At 41.3% G+C, this 15,461-nt stretch overlaps 1 protein-coding gene and 32 non-coding genes across 33 annotated transcripts in view; all 33 read right to left on the bottom strand.

Annotated features, from left to right (window-relative positions):
- The window catches only part of LOC114527816, a 65,942-nt gene that overhangs the window by 29,897 nt on the left and 20,584 nt on the right, over positions 1–15,461 (bottom strand). The window lies entirely within an intron of this gene.
- Trnaw-cca lies at positions 310–382 on the bottom strand. The gene has a single exon. It is a non-coding gene; the product is annotated as a tRNA-Trp (tRNA).
- Positions 617–689, bottom strand: Trnastop-uca. The gene has a single exon. It is a non-coding gene; the product is annotated as a tRNA-Sec (tRNA).
- Positions 2,693–2,765, bottom strand: Trnaw-cca. The gene has a single exon. It is a non-coding gene; the product is annotated as a tRNA-Trp (tRNA).
- Positions 2,846–2,917, bottom strand: Trnae-cuc. The gene has a single exon. It is a non-coding gene; the product is annotated as a tRNA-Glu (tRNA).
- On the bottom strand, positions 3,000–3,072 carry Trnaw-cca. Its single transcript has one exon. It is a non-coding gene; the product is annotated as a tRNA-Trp (tRNA).
- On the bottom strand, positions 3,153–3,224 carry Trnae-cuc. Its single transcript has one exon. It is a non-coding gene; the product is annotated as a tRNA-Glu (tRNA).
- Positions 4,073–4,144, bottom strand: Trnae-cuc. The gene has a single exon. It is a non-coding gene; the product is annotated as a tRNA-Glu (tRNA).
- Trnaw-cca lies at positions 4,225–4,297 on the bottom strand. Its single transcript has one exon. It is a non-coding gene; the product is annotated as a tRNA-Trp (tRNA).
- On the bottom strand, positions 4,532–4,604 carry Trnaw-cca. The gene has a single exon. It is a non-coding gene; the product is annotated as a tRNA-Trp (tRNA).
- Trnaw-cca lies at positions 4,831–4,903 on the bottom strand. The gene has a single exon. It is a non-coding gene; the product is annotated as a tRNA-Trp (tRNA).
- Positions 4,984–5,055, bottom strand: Trnae-cuc. Its single transcript has one exon. It is a non-coding gene; the product is annotated as a tRNA-Glu (tRNA).
- Trnaw-cca lies at positions 5,138–5,210 on the bottom strand. Its single transcript has one exon. It is a non-coding gene; the product is annotated as a tRNA-Trp (tRNA).
- On the bottom strand, positions 5,290–5,361 carry Trnae-cuc. The gene has a single exon. It is a non-coding gene; the product is annotated as a tRNA-Glu (tRNA).
- On the bottom strand, positions 6,048–6,120 carry Trnaw-cca. The gene has a single exon. It is a non-coding gene; the product is annotated as a tRNA-Trp (tRNA).
- On the bottom strand, positions 6,200–6,271 carry Trnae-cuc. Its single transcript has one exon. It is a non-coding gene; the product is annotated as a tRNA-Glu (tRNA).
- Positions 6,353–6,425, bottom strand: Trnaw-cca. Its single transcript has one exon. It is a non-coding gene; the product is annotated as a tRNA-Trp (tRNA).
- On the bottom strand, positions 6,506–6,576 carry Trnae-cuc. Its single transcript has one exon. It is a non-coding gene; the product is annotated as a tRNA-Glu (tRNA).
- Trnaw-cca lies at positions 6,659–6,731 on the bottom strand. The gene has a single exon. It is a non-coding gene; the product is annotated as a tRNA-Trp (tRNA).
- On the bottom strand, positions 6,812–6,883 carry Trnae-cuc. The gene has a single exon. It is a non-coding gene; the product is annotated as a tRNA-Glu (tRNA).
- Positions 6,965–7,037, bottom strand: Trnaw-cca. The gene has a single exon. It is a non-coding gene; the product is annotated as a tRNA-Trp (tRNA).
- On the bottom strand, positions 7,416–7,487 carry Trnae-cuc. Its single transcript has one exon. It is a non-coding gene; the product is annotated as a tRNA-Glu (tRNA).
- Positions 7,722–7,793, bottom strand: Trnae-cuc. Its single transcript has one exon. It is a non-coding gene; the product is annotated as a tRNA-Glu (tRNA).
- Trnae-cuc lies at positions 8,223–8,294 on the bottom strand. The gene has a single exon. It is a non-coding gene; the product is annotated as a tRNA-Glu (tRNA).
- Trnae-cuc lies at positions 8,530–8,601 on the bottom strand. The gene has a single exon. It is a non-coding gene; the product is annotated as a tRNA-Glu (tRNA).
- Trnae-cuc lies at positions 9,141–9,212 on the bottom strand. Its single transcript has one exon. It is a non-coding gene; the product is annotated as a tRNA-Glu (tRNA).
- Trnae-cuc lies at positions 9,445–9,516 on the bottom strand. Its single transcript has one exon. It is a non-coding gene; the product is annotated as a tRNA-Glu (tRNA).
- On the bottom strand, positions 9,752–9,823 carry Trnae-cuc. Its single transcript has one exon. It is a non-coding gene; the product is annotated as a tRNA-Glu (tRNA).
- Positions 10,059–10,130, bottom strand: Trnae-cuc. Its single transcript has one exon. It is a non-coding gene; the product is annotated as a tRNA-Glu (tRNA).
- Positions 10,366–10,437, bottom strand: Trnae-cuc. Its single transcript has one exon. It is a non-coding gene; the product is annotated as a tRNA-Glu (tRNA).
- Trnae-cuc lies at positions 10,673–10,744 on the bottom strand. Its single transcript has one exon. It is a non-coding gene; the product is annotated as a tRNA-Glu (tRNA).
- Positions 12,899–12,971, bottom strand: Trnaw-cca. Its single transcript has one exon. It is a non-coding gene; the product is annotated as a tRNA-Trp (tRNA).
- On the bottom strand, positions 13,357–13,428 carry Trnae-cuc. Its single transcript has one exon. It is a non-coding gene; the product is annotated as a tRNA-Glu (tRNA).

Raw genomic sequence — 15,461 nt, 5'->3', positions numbered from 1 at the left:
AAAACGAATTTGACCCCGAATTATTTGAACACCTAACCTTCTGATCTGGAGTCAGACGCGCTACTTATTGTGCCACGAGGCCTTAGCTAGCTGCACGGAACATTAAATTGCAAGATAAATAGTGAAATATGTGGTATTTAGGAAGAAGAAATGGACAATTCCCACGCCGGAATCGAACCGGGTCATGGCGGTGAGAGCGCCAGATCATAGCCACTAGACCACGTGGGAACTTGGTGACAACAGCATTAGAGGAATATTTTACAGTTGGTTGACTCTAATTTTTACCACTGAGAAATCACAAAACGAATTTGACCCCGAAGTGATTTGAACACCTAACCTTCTGATCTGGAGTCAGACGCGCTACCAATTGCGCCACGAGGCCTTAGATAGCGGCAATCAGAATTAAATTGCTAGATAAATATAGTGAAATATTTCGATATTTAAGGAAGAAGAAATGGACAATTCCCACGCCGGGAATCGAACCCGGGTCATAGCGGTGAGAGCGCCAGATCGTAGCCACTAGACCACGTGGGAACTTGGTGACACCAGCATTACAGGAATCTTTTGAAGATGGTTGACTCTAATTTTTACGAACTGAGAAATGACAAAACGAATTTGACCCCGAAGTGATTTGAACACCTAACCTTCTGATCTGAAGTCAGACGCGCTATCAATTGCGCCACGAGGCCTTAGCTAGCGGCAGCGAGAATTAAATTGCTAGATAAATATAGTGAAATATTTCGATATTTAAGGAAGAAGAAATGGACAATTCCCACGCCGGGAATCGAACCCGGGACATGGCGGTGAGAGCGCCAGATCATAGCCACTAGACTTTATTGTTATTATTATTAAAAACTTTATTTACCCACGCTAGCCTCGACAGCATATTTATATATAGCTGATTTCCACGAGGGGCGTCACACAAATAATACAATGTAGTATAAGTACTTTAAACAAAGATAGAGTTAAAAATATAAAATACATAAACGTATTTGACACGTGTGGCACAGCATCTTCCACTAGTTTACTGCTATTTCTCGTTTAAAGCAGTTTAAAGTATCTGCCGATTTAGCTGCAGGTGAAAGGTTGTTCCATAGCATGGCGCCGCTGTACTTAAAACTTCTTCTTAGATATTCTGTTCTGGGTTTTGGAAGAATTAAATCCTTTTCACTGCTTCTAAGATTATAAGTATTTTGTTTCACACTCTTTTTACAGAAAGATTCTTTTAGACTTGGGGCGGCGTAGCCATTTAATACTTTGTACATAAATACAGCCTTGGATTTTTCCCTTCTATTTTCGAGTGTTTCCCAGGACAAGGTATTAAGAATATCTAGTGACCTTTCATCGTAGGTGGCACTAGTTATCACCCTTGCTGCGCGGGACTGAAATTTCTGCAGTTTATCTTGAAGCAATTTACCGCAGTTTGACCACAAGGTAGAACAATAGTCAAAATGCGGCTGGATCAGTGCTTTATAAATGGTTTGTAACGTATTGGTGTTGACGTACGGTTTAGCGCGCTTTATAGCTCCGATACCAGAACTTGCTTTCTTGCATATTTTATCAATATGTTTTACCCAACTTAGATTTTCATCAATTGCTACTCCTAAACTTTCAAAAGAATGAATTCATGGTACTGGTTTGTCGTCAAAAATTACAGCATTTTCACCAACCTTATTTTTAAGGTTATACGGTGATCCAATAAACATCAATTTGGTTTTAGTTGGGTGGTGTTGTAACTTATTTTTGAAAAGCCAACTATGCAAGTTTTTTAAGTCCTCATTTAGATTTTGGACAAGAGTATCATAGTCATGTGATGATGCAGAAATTACAGTATCGTCAGCATAAAGATAGGGAGTTGTAGATTTTAGGCACTTTGGCATATCATTATATATAATAAAATAGCAACGGGCCAAGGATTGAGCCCTGTGGAATTCCACATATTATTTGTTTAGGTGACGAAACCTGACTATTGACAAGGCACACTTGTTCTCTCTTTGTCAAATAAGATTCAAACCATTTTAGCTCAGCTCCATGAATTCCAAATTGCGTTTTCATCTTTTTTAGTAAAATAGAGTGATCAATTGAATCAATTAAAGCTTTTCTGATATCAAGAAAAACAACCCCATTTAGCATGCCATTGTCCATATTCTCTAACCATTAATCGCACATTTGGATCAGTGCTGTCATGGTTGAGTGATTTGGCCGGAAACCTGATTGATGTTTGGAGAGCAAGAGATTTTGAGATAAATGGTCATATAACTGATCAAAAATTTCCTTCTCAAATATCTTACTTATTATCGGTAGAATTGAGATAGGTCGGTATATGTCACACTTTTGTCTGTTTTCAGATTTAAAAATTGGTGTTATCCTAGCCATTTTCCATGCATCAATATAAGTACATGTGTTGAGAGATAAATTAAAGATGGCGGTTAATGATGCTGCTATTATATCTGCGGATATCCTAAGTATTTTAGCAGGTATATTATCCAAACCCGTCGCTTTTGAGATTTGAGTTGCCTCAGACTTATGGCAACATTGATTGGGCTAATTAAGGAAAAAGCAAATCGAGGGCCAGAAAAACTATCGGAGCAATCCTGAGACCACGTGGGAACTTCGTGACACCAGCATTAGAGGAATCTTTTACAGTTGGTTGACTCTAATTTTTACGAACTGAGAAATGACAAAACGAATTTGACCCCGAAGTGATTTGAACACCTAACCTTCTGATCTGGAGTCAGACGCGCTACCAATTGCGCCACGAGGCCTTAGATAGCGGCAATCAGAATTAAATTGCTAGATAAATATAGTGAAATATTTCGATATTTAAGGAAGAAGAAATGGACTATTCCCACGCCGGGAATCGAGCCCGGGTCATGGCGGTGAGAGCGCCAGATCATAGCCACTAGACCACGTGGGAACTTGGTGACACCAGCATTACAGGAATCTTTTGAAGATGGTTGACTCTAATTTTTACGAACTGAGAAATGACAAAACGAATTTGACCCCGAAGTGATTTGAACACCTAACCTTCTGATCTGGAGTCAGACGCGCTACCAATTGCGCCACGAGGCCTTAGATAGCGGCACTGAGAATTAAATTGCTTGATAAATATACTGAAATATTTTGATATTTAAGGAAGAAGAAATGGACAATTCCCACGCCGGGAATCGAACCCGGGTCATGGCGGTGAGAGCGCCAGATCATAGTCACTAGACCACGTGGGAACTTGGTGACACCAGCATTAGAGGAATCTTTTAAAGATGGTTGACTCTAATTTTTACGAACTGAGAAATGACAAAACGAATTTGACCCCGAAATGATTTGAACACCTAACCTTCTGATCTGGAGTCAGACGCGCTACCAATTGCGCCACGAGGCCTTAGATAGCGGCAATCAGAATTAAATTGCTAGATAAATATAGTGAAATATTTCGATATTTAAGGAAGAAGAAATGGACAATTGCCACGCTGGGAATCGAGCCCGGGTCATGGCGTTGAGAGCGCCAGATCATAGCACTAGACCACGTGGGAACTTGGTGACACCAGCATTAGAGGAATCTTTTGAAGATGGTTGACTCTAATTTTTACGAACTGAGAAATGACAAAACGAATTTGACCGGGAAGTGATTTCAACACCTAACCTTCTGATCTTGAGTCAGACGCGCTACCAATTGCGCCACGAGGCCTTAGCCAGCTGCACGGAGCATTAAATTGCAACATAAATATAGTGAAATATATGGATATTTAAGGAAGAAGAAATAGACAATTCCCATGCAGGGGAATCGAACCAGGGTCATGGCGGTGAGAGCGCCAGGTCATAGCCACTAGACCACGTGGGAACTTGATGACACCAGCATTAGAGGAATCTGTTACAGTTGGATTACTCTAATTTTTACCAACTGAGAAATGACAAAACGAATTTGACCCGAAGTAATTTGAACACCTAACCTTCTGATCTGGAGTCAGACGCGCTACTTATTGTGCCACGAGGCCTTAGCTAGCTGCACGGAACATTAAATTGCAAGATAAATATAGTGAAATATGTGGATATTTAGGGAAGAAGAAATGGACAATTCCCACGCCAGGAATCGAACCCGGGTCATGGCGGTGAGAGCGCCAGATCATAGCCACTAGACCACGTGGGAACTTGGTGACAACAGCATTAGAGGAATATTTACAGTTGGTTGACTCTAATTTTTACCACTGAGAAATCACAAAACGAATTTGACCCCGAAGTGATTTGAACACCTAACCTTCTGATCTGGAGTCAGACGCGCTACCAATTGCGCCACGAGGCCTTAGATAGCGGCAATCAGAATTAAATTGCTAGATAAATATAGTGAAATATTTCGATATTTAAGGAAGAAGAAATGGACAATTCCCACGCCGGGAATCGAACCCGGGTCATAGCGGTGAGAGCGCCAGATCGTAGCCACTAGACCACGTGGGAACTTGGTGACACCAGCATTAGAGGAATCTTTTAAAGATGGTTGACTCTAATTTTTACGAACTGAGAAATGACAAAACGAATTTGACCCCGAAGTGATTTGAACACCTAACCTTCTGATCTGGAGTCAGACGCGCTACCAATTGCGCCACGAGGCCTTAGATAGCGGCACTGAGAATTAAATTGCTGATAAATATAGTGAAATATGATATTTAAGGAAGAAGAAATGGACAATTCCACGCCGGGAATCGAACCCGGGTCATGCGGTGAGAGCGCCAGATCATAGCCACTAGACCACTGGGAACTTGGTGACACCAGCATTAGAGGAATCTTTTAAGATGGTTGACTCTAATTTTTACGAACTGAGAAATGACAAAACGAATTTGACCCCGAAGTGATTTGAACACCTAACCTTCTGATCTGGAGTCAGACGCGCTACCAATTGCGCCACGAGGCCTTAGCTAGCTGCACAGAGCATTAAATTGCAGGATAAATATAGTGAAATATATGGATATTTAAGAAAGAAGAAATAGACAATTCCCACGCCGGGGATCGAACCCGGGTCATGGCGGTGAGAGCGCCAGATCATAGCCACTAGACCACGTGGGAACTTGGTGACACCAGCATTAGAGGAATCTTTTACAGATGGTTGACTCTAATTTTTACGAACTGAGAAATGACAAAACGAATTTGACCCCGAAGTGATTTGAACACCTAACCTTCTGATCTGGAGTCAGACGCGCTACCAATTGCGCCACGAGGCCTTAGCTAGCGGCACTGAGAATTAAATTGCAGATAAATGTAGTGAAATATATCGATATTTAAGAAAGAAGAAATGGACAATTCCCACGCCGGGAATCGAACCCGGGTCATGGCGGTGAGAGCACCATATCATAGCCACTAGACCACGTGGGAACTTGGTGAAACCAGCATTAGAGGAATATTTTACAGTTGGTTGACTCTAATTTTTACCACTGAGAAATCACAAAACGAATTTGACCCCGAAGTGATTTGAACACCTAACCTTCTGATCTGGAGTCAGACGCGCTACCAATTGCGCCAGAGGCCTTAGCTAGCGGCACTGAGAATTAAATTGCTAGATAAATATAGTGAAATATTTCGATATTTAAGGAAGAAGAAATGGACAATTCCCACGCGGGAATCGAACCCGGGTCATGGCGGTGAGAGCGCCAGATCATAGCCACTAGACCACGTGGGAACTTGGTGACACCAGCATTAGAGGAATCTTTTACAGATGGTTGACTCTAATTTTTACGAACTGAGAAATGACAAAACGAATTTGACCCGAAGTGATTTGAACACCTAACCTTCTGATCTGGAGTCAGACGCGCTACCAATTGCGCACGAGGCCTTAGTAGCGGCAGTGAGAATTAAATTGCAAGAAAATATAGTGAAATATATGGATATTTAAGGAAGAAGAAATAGAAAATTCCCACGCCGGGAATCGAACCCGGGTCATACGTGAGAAGCGCCAATCATAGCCACTAGACCACGTGGGAACTTGGTGACACCAGCATTAGAGGAATCTTTTACAGTTGTTGACTCTAATTTTTACGAACTGAGAAATGACAAAACGAATTTGACCCCGAAGTGATTTGAACACCTAACCTTCTGATCTGGAGTCAGACGCGCTACCAATTGCGCCACGAGGCCTTAGCTAGCGGCACTGAGAATTAAATTGCATGATAAATATAGTGAAATATATGGATATTTAAGGAAGAAGAAATGACAATTCCCACGCCGGGAATCGAACCCGGGTCATGGCGGTGAGAGCGCCAGATCATAGCCACTAGACCACGTGGGAACTTGGTGACACCAGCATTAGAGGAATCTTTTAAGATGGTTGACTCTAATTTTTACGAACTGAGAAATGACAAAACGAATTTGACCCCGAAGTGATTTGAACACCTAACCTTCTGATCTGGAGTCAGACGCGCTACCAATTGCGCCACGAGGCCTTAGCTAGCGGCACTGAGAATTAAATTGCATGATAAATATAGTGAAATATATGGATATTTAAGGAAGAAGAAATGGACAATTCCCACGCCGGGAATCGAACCCGGTCATGGCGGTGAGAGCGCCAGATCATAGCCACTAGACCACGTGGGAACTTGGTGACACCAGCATTAGAGGAATCTTTTACAGATGGTTGACTCTAATTTTTACGAACTGAGAAATGACAAAACGAATTTGACCCCGAAGTGATTTGAACACCTAACCTTCTGATCTGGAGTCAGACGCGCTACCAATTGCGCCACGAGGCCTTAGCTAGCGGCACTGAGAATTAAATTGCTAGATAAATATAGTGAAATATTTCGATATTTAAGGAAGAAGAAATGGACAATTCCCACGCCGGGAATCGAACCCGGGTCATGGCGGTGAGAGCGCCATATCATAGCCACTAGACCACGTGGGAACTTGGTGACACCAGCATTAGAGGAATCTTTTACAGTGGTTGACTCTAATTTTTACGAACTGAGAAATGACAAAACGAATTTGACCCCGAAGTGATTTGAACACCTAACCTTCTGATCTGGAGTCAGACGCGCTACCAATTGCGCCACGAGGCCTTAGCTAGCGGCACTGAGAATTAAATTGCAGAAAATATAGTGAAATATGGATATTTAAGGAAGAAGAAATGATATTCCCACGCCGGGAATCGAACCCGGGTCATGCGGTGAGAGCGCCAGATCATAGCCACTAGACCACGTGGGAACTTGGTGACACCAGCATTAGAGGAATCTTTTACAGTGGTTGACTCTAATTTTTACGAACTGAGAAATGACAAAACGAATTTGACCCGAAGTGATTTGAACACCTAACCTTCTGATCTGGAGTCAGACGCGCTACCAATTGCGCCACGAGGCCTTAGCTAGCGGCACTGAGAATTAAATTGCTAGATAAATATAGTGAAATATTTCGATATTTAAGGAAGAAGAAATGGACAATTCCCACGCCGGGAATCGAACCCGGGTCATGGCGGTGAGAGCGCCAGATCATAGCCACTAGACCACGTGGGAACTTGGTGACACCAGCATTAGAGGAATCTTTTAAGATGGTTGACTCTAATTTTTACGAACTGAGAAATGACAAAACGAATTTGACCCCGAAGTGATTTGAACACCTAACCTTCTGATCTGGAGTCAGACGCGCTATCAATTGCGCCACGAGGCCTTAGCTAGCGGCACTGAGAATTAAATTGCATGATAAATATAGTGAAATATATGGATGTTTAAGGAAAAAAAAATGGACAATTCCCAAGCCGGGAATCGAACCCGGGTCATGGCGGTGAGAGCGCCAGATCATAGCCACTAGACCACGTGGGAAATTGGTGACACCAGCATTAGAGGAATCTTTTAAAGATGGTTGACTCTAATTTTTACGAACTGAGAAATGACAAAACGAATTTGACCCGAAGTGATTTGAACACCTAACCTTCTGATCTGGAGTCAGACGCGCTACCAATTGCGCCACGAGGCCTTAGCTAGCGGCACTGAGAATTAAATTGCTAGATAAATATAGTGAAATATTTCGATATTTAAGGAAGAAGAAATGGACAATTCCCACGCCGGGAATCGAACCCGGGTCATGGCGGTGAGAGCGCCAGATCATAGCCACTAGAACACCTAACCTTCTGATCTGGAGTCAGACGCGCTACAATTGCGCCACGAGGCCTTAGCTAGCGGCACTGAGAATTAAATTGCTAGATAAATATAGTGAAATATTTCGATATTTAAGGAAGAAGAAATGGACAATTCCCACGCCGGGAATCGAACCCGGGTCATCGCGGTGAGAGCGCCAGATCATAGCCACTAGACCACGTGGGAACTTGGTGACACCAGCATTAGAGGTATCTTTTACAGATGGTTGACTCTAATTTTTACCAACTGAGAAATGACAAAACGAATTTGACCCCGAAGTGATTTGAACACCTAACCTTCTGATCTGGAGTCAGACGCGCTATCAATTGCGCCACGACGCCTTAGCTAGCGGCAGCGAGAATTAAATTGCTAGATAAATATAGTGAAATATTTCGATATTTAAGGAAGAAGAATTGGACAATTCCCACGCCGGGAATCGAACCCGGGTCATGGCGGTGAGAGCGCCATATCATAGCCACTAGACCACGTGGGAACTTGGTGACACCAGCATTAGAGGAATCTTTTACAGTTGGTTGACTCTAATTTTTACGAACTGAGAAATGACAAAACGAATTTGACCCCGAAGTGATTTGAACAACTAACCTTCTGATCTGGAGTCAGACGCGCTACCAATTGCGCCACAAGGCCTTAGCTAGCTGCACTGAGCATTAAATTGCGAGATAAATATAGTGAATATATGGATATTTAAGGAAGAAGAAATAGACAATTCCCACGCCGGGAATCGAACCCGGGTCATGGCGGTGAGAGCGCCAGATCATAGCCACTAGACACGTGGGAACTTGGTGACATCAGCATTAGAGGAATCTTTTACAGTTGGTTGACTCTAATTTTACGAACTGAGAAATGACAAAACGAATTTGACCCCGAAGTGATTTGAACAACTAACCTTCTGATCTGGAGTCAGACGCGCTACCAATTGCGCCACAAGGCCTTAGCTAGCTGCACTGAGCATTAAATTGCGAGATAAATATAGTGAAATATATGGATATTTAAGGAAGAAGAAATAGACAATTCCCACGCCGGGAATCGAACCCGGGTCATGGCGGTGAGAGCGCCAGATCATAGCCACTAGACCACGTGGGAACTTGGTGACACCAGCATTAGAGGAATGTTTTACAATGGTTGACTCTAATTTTACGAACTGAGAAATGACAAAACGAATTTGACCCGAAGTGATTTGAACACCTAACCTTCTTATCTGGAGTCAGACGCGCTACCAATTGCGCCACGAGGCCTTAGCTAGCGGCACTGAGAATTAAATTGCTAGATAAATATAGTGAAATATTTCGATATTTAAGGAAGAAGAAATGGACAATTCCCACGCCGGGAATCGAACGCGGGTCATGGCGGTGAGAGCGCCAGATCATAGCCACTAGACCACGTGGGAACTTTGTGACACCAGCATTTGAGGTATCTTTTACAGATGGTTGACTCTAATTTTTACGAACTGAGAAATGACAAAACGAATTTGACCCCGAAGTGATTTGAACACCTAACCTTCTGATCTGGAGTCAGACTCGCTATCAATTGCGCCACGAGGCCTTAGCTAGCGGCACTGAGAATTAAATTGCATGATAAATATAGTGAAATATATGGATTTTTAAGGAAGAAGAAGTGGACAATTCCCACGCCGGGAATCGATCCCGGGTCATGGCGGTGAGAGCGCCAGATCATAGCCACTAGACCACGTGGGAACTTGGTGACACCAACATTAGAGGAATCTTTTAAAGATGGTTGACTCTAATTTTTACGAAGTGAGAAATGACAAAACGAATTTAACCCCGAATTGATTTGAACACCTAACCTTCTGATCTGGAGTCAGACGCTCTACCAATTGCGCCACGAGGCCTTAGATAGCGGCAATCAGAATTAAATTGCTTTATAAATACAGTGAAATATTTTGATATTTAAGGAAGAAGATATGGACAATTCCCACGCCGGGAATCGAACCCGGGTCATGGCGGTGAGAGCGCCAGATCATAGTCACTAGACCACGTGGGAACTTAATGACACCAGCATTTGAGGAATCTTTTAAAGATGGTTGACTCTAATTTTTACGAACTGAGAAATGACAAAACGAATTTGACCCCGAAGTGATTTGAACACCTAACCTTCTGATCTGGAGTCAGACGCGCTATCAATTGCGCCACGAGGCCTTAGCTAGCGGCACTGAGAATTAAATTGCATGATAAATATAGTGAAATATATGGATATTTAAGGAAGAAGAAATGGACAATTCCCACGCCGGGAATCGAACCCGGGTCATGGCGGTGAGAGCGCCAGATCATAGCCACTAGACCACGTGGGAACTTGGTGACACCAGCATTAGAGGAATCTTTTAAAGATGGTTGACTCTAATTTTTACGAACTGAGAAATGACAAAACGAATTTGACCCCGAAGTGATTTGAACACCTAACCTTCTGATCTGGAGTCAGACGCGCTACTAATTGCGCCAAGAGGCCTTAGCTAGCGGCAATGAGAATTAAATTGCTAGATAAATATAGTGAAATATTTCGATATTTAAGGAAGAAGAAATGGACAATTCCCACGCCGGGAATCGAACCCGGGTCATGGCGGTGAGAGCGCCAGATCATAGCCACTAGACCACGTGGGAACTTGGTGACACCAGCATTAGAGGAATCTTTTTAAAGATGGTTGACTCTAATTTTTACGAACTGAGAAATGACAAAACGAATTTGACCCCGAAGTGATTTGAACACCTAACCTTCTGATCTGGAGTCAGACGCGCTATCAATTGCGCCACGAGGCCTTAGCTAGCGGCAGGGAGAATTAAATTGCTAGATAAATATAGTGAAATATTTCGATATTTAAGGAAGAAGAAATGGACAATTCCCACGCCGGGAATCGAACCCGGGTCATGGCGGTGAGAGCGCCGGATCATAGCCACTAGACTTTATTATTATTGTTATTAAAAACTTTATTTACCCACGCTAGCCTCGACAGCATATTTATATATAGCTGATTTCCACGAGGGGCGTCACACAAATAATACAATGTAGTATAAGTACTTTAAAAAAAGATAGAGTTAAAAATATAAAATACATAAACGTATTTGACACGTGTGGCACAGCATCTTCCACTAGTTTACTGCTATTTCTCGTTTAAAGCAATTTAAAGTATCTGCCGATTTAGCTGCAGGTGAAAGGTTGTTCCATAGCATGGCGCCGCTGTACTTAAAACTTCTTCTTAGATATTCTGTTCTGGGTTTTGGAAGAATTAAATCCTTTTCACTGCTTCTAAGATTATAAGTATTTTGTTTCACCCTCTTTTTACAGAAAGATTCTTTTAGACTTGGGGCGGCGTAGCCATTTAATACTTTGTACATAAATACAGCCTTGGATTTTTCCCTTCTATTTTCGAGTGTTTCCCAGGACAAGGTATTAAGAATCTAGTGACCTTTCATCGTAGGTGGCACTAGTTATCACCCTTGCTGCGCGGGACTGAAATTTCTGCAGTTTATCTTGAAGCAATTTACCGCAGTTTGACCACAAGGTAGAACAATATTCAAAATGCGGCTGGATCAGTGCTTTATAAATGGTTTGTAACGTATTGGTGTTGACGTACGGTTTAGCGCGCTTTATAGCTCCGATACCAGAACTTGCTTTCTTGCATATTTTATCAATATGTTTTACTCAACTTAGATTTTCATCAATTGCTACTCCTAAACTTTCAAAAGAATGAATTCATGGTTCTGGTTTGTCGTGAAAAATTACAGCATTTTCACCAACCTTATTTTTAAGGTTATACGGTGATCCAATAAACATCAATTTGGTTTTAGTTGGGTGGTGTTGTAACTTATTTTTGAAAAGCCAACTATGCAAGTTTTTAAGTCCTCATTTAGATTTTGGACAGAGTATCATAGTCATGTGATGATGCAGAAATTACAGTATCGTCAGCATAAAGATAGGGAGTTGTAGATTTTAGGCACTTTGGCATATCATTAATATATAATAAAAATAGCAACGGGCCAAGGATTGAGCCCTGTGGAATTCCACATATTATTTGTTTAGGTGACGAAACCTGACTATTGACAAGGCACACTTGTTCTCTCTTTGTCAAATAAGATTCAAACCATTTTAGCTCAGCTCCATGAATTCCAAATTGCGTTTTCATCTTTTTTAGTAAAATAGAGTGATCAATTGAATCAATTAAAGCTTTTCTGATATCAAGAAAAACAACCCCATTTAGCATGCCATTGTCCATATTCTCTAACCATTGATCGCACATTTGGATCAGTGCTGTCATGGTTGAGTGATTTGGCCGGAAACCTGATTGATGTTTGGAGAGCAAGAGATTTTGAGATAAATGGTCATATAACTGATCAAAATTTCCTTCTCAAATATCTTACTTATTATCGGTAGAATTGAGATAGGTCGGTAATTGTCACACTTTTGTCTGTTTTCAGATTTAAAAATTGGTGTTATCCTAGCCATTTTCCATGCATCAATATAAGTACATGTGTTGAGAGATAAATTAAAGATGGCGGTTAATGATGGTGCTATTATATCTGCGGATATCCTAAGTATTTTAGCAGGTATATTATCCAAACCCGTCGCTTTTGAGATTTTGAGTTGCCTCAGACTTATGGCAACATTGATTGGGCTAATTAAGGAAAAGCAAATCGAGGGCCAGAAAACTATCGGAGCAATCCTGAGACCACGTGGGAACTTCGTGACACCAGCATTAGAGGAATCTTTTACAGTTGGTTGACTCTAATTTTTACGAACTGAGAAATGACAAACGAATTTGACCCCGAAGTGATTTGAACACCTAACCTTCTGATCTGGAGTCAGACGCGCTACCAATTGCGCCACGAGGCCTTAGATAGCGGCAATCAGAATTAAATTGCTAGATAAATTTAGTGAAATATTTCGATATTTAAGGAAGAAGAAATGGACAATTCCCACGCCGGGAGTCGAGCCCGGGTCATGGCGGTGAGAGCGCCAGATCATAGCCACTAGACCACGTGGGAACTTGGTGACACCAGCATTAGAGGAATCTTTTGAAGATGGTTGACTCTAATTTTTACGAACTGAGAAATGACAAAACGAATTTGACCCCGAAGTGATTTGAACACCTAACCTTCTGATCTGGAGTCAGACGCCCTACCAATTGCACCACGAGGCCTTAGATAGCGGCACTGAGAATTAAATTGCTTGATAAATATACTGAAATATTTGATATTTAAGGAAGAAGAATGGACAATTCCCACGCCGGGAATCGAACCCGGGTCATGGCGGTGAGAGCGCCAGATCATAGTCACTAGACCACGTGGGAACTTGGTGACACCAGCATTAGAGGAATCTTTTAAAGATGGTTGACTCTAATTTTTACGAACTGAGAAATGACAAAACGAATTTGACCCCGAAGTGATTTGAACACCTAACCTTCTGATCTGGAGTCAGACGCGCTACAATTGCGCCACGAGGCCTTAGATAGCGGCAATCAGAATTAAATTGCTTGATAAATATAGTGAAATATTTCGATATTTAAGGAAGAAGAAATGGACAATTCCCACGCCGGGAATCGAGCCCGGGTCATGGCGGTGAGAGCGCCAGATCATAGCCACTAGACTTTATTGTTATTATTATTAAAAACTTTATTTACCCACGCTAGCCTCGACAGCATATTTATATATAGCTGATTTCCACGAGGGGCGTCACACAAATAATACAATGTAGTATAAGTACTTTAAAAAAAGATAGAGTTAAAAATATAAAATACATAAACGTATTTGACACGTGTGGCACAGCATCTTCCACTAGTTTACTGCTATTTCTCGTTTAAAGCAGTTTAAAGTATCTGCCGATTTAGCTGCAGGTGAAAGGTTGTTCCATAGCATGGCGCCGCTGTACTTAAAACTTCTTCTTAGATATTCTGTTCTGGGTTTTGGAAGAATTAAATCCTTTTCACTGCTTCTAAGATTATAAGTATTTTGTTTCACACTCTTTTTACAGAAAGATTCTTTTAGACTTGGGGCGGCGTAGCCATTTAATACTTTGTACATAAATACAGCCTTGGATTTTTCCCTTCTATTTTCGAGTGTTTCCCAGGACAAGGTATTAAGAATATCTAGTGACCTTTCATCGTAGGTGGCACTAGTTATCACCCTTGCTGCGCGGGACTGAAATTTCTGCAGTTTATCTTGAAGCAATTTACCGCAGTTTGACCACAAGGTAGAACAATAGTCAAAATGCGGCTGGATCAGTGCTTTATAAATGGTTTGTAACGTATTGGTGTTGACGTACGGTTTAGCGCGCTTTATAGCTCCGATACCAGAACTTGCTTTCTTGCATATTTTATCAATATGTTTTACCCAACTTAGATTTTCATCAATTGCTACTCCTAAACTTTCAAAAGAATGAATTCATGGTACTGGTTTGTCGTCAAAAATTACAGCATTTTCACCAACCTTATTTTTAAGGTTATACGGTGATCCAATAAACATCAATTTGGTTTTAGTTGGGTGGTGTTGTAACTTATTTTTGAAAAGCCAACTATGCAAGTTTTTTAAGTCCTCATTTAGATTTTGGACAAGAGTATCATAGTCATGTGATGATGCAGAAATTACAGTATCGTCAGCATAAAGATAGGGAGTTGTAGATTTTAGGCACTTTGGCATATCATTAATATATAATAAAAATAGCAACGGGCCAAGGATTGAGCCTGTGGAATTCCACATATTATTTGTTTAGGTGACGAAACCTGACTATTGACAAGGCACACTTGTTCTCTCTTTGTCAAATAAGATTCAAACCATTTTAGCTCAGCTCCATGAATTCCAAATTGCGTTTTCATCTTTTTTAGTAAAATAGAGTGATCAATTGAATCAATTAAAGCTTTTCTGATATCAAGAAAAACAACCCCATTTAGCATGCCATTGTCCATATTCTCTAACCATTGATCGCACATTTGGATCAGTGCTGTCATGGTTGAGTGATTTGGCCGGAAACCTGATTGATGTTTGGAGAGCAAGAGATTTTGAGATAAATGGTCATATAACTGATCAAAAATTTCCTTCTCAAATATCTTACTTATTATCGGTAGAATTGAGATAGGTCGGTAATTGTCACACTTTTGTCTGTTTTCAGATTTAAAAATTGGTGTTATCCTAGCCATTTTCCATGCATCAATATAAGTACATGTGTTGAGAGATAAATTAAAGATGGCGGTTAATGATGGTGCTATTATATCTGCGGATATCCTAAGTATTTTAGCAGGTATATTATCCAAACCCGTCGCTTTTGAGATTTTGAGTTGCCTCAGACTTATGGCAACATTGATTGGGCTAATTAAGGAAAAAGCAAATC

Source organism: Dendronephthya gigantea, unplaced genomic scaffold, assembly GCF_004324835.1.
Source record: "Dendronephthya gigantea isolate DGI-Jeju-01 unplaced genomic scaffold, DenGig_1.0 000047F, whole genome shotgun sequence".
Lineage (NCBI taxonomy): Eukaryota > Metazoa > Cnidaria > Anthozoa > Malacalcyonacea > Nephtheidae > Dendronephthya > Dendronephthya gigantea.
The sequence above is the reverse complement of the archived record's forward strand: the minus strand, read 5'-3'. Positions and strand labels throughout refer to the sequence as shown.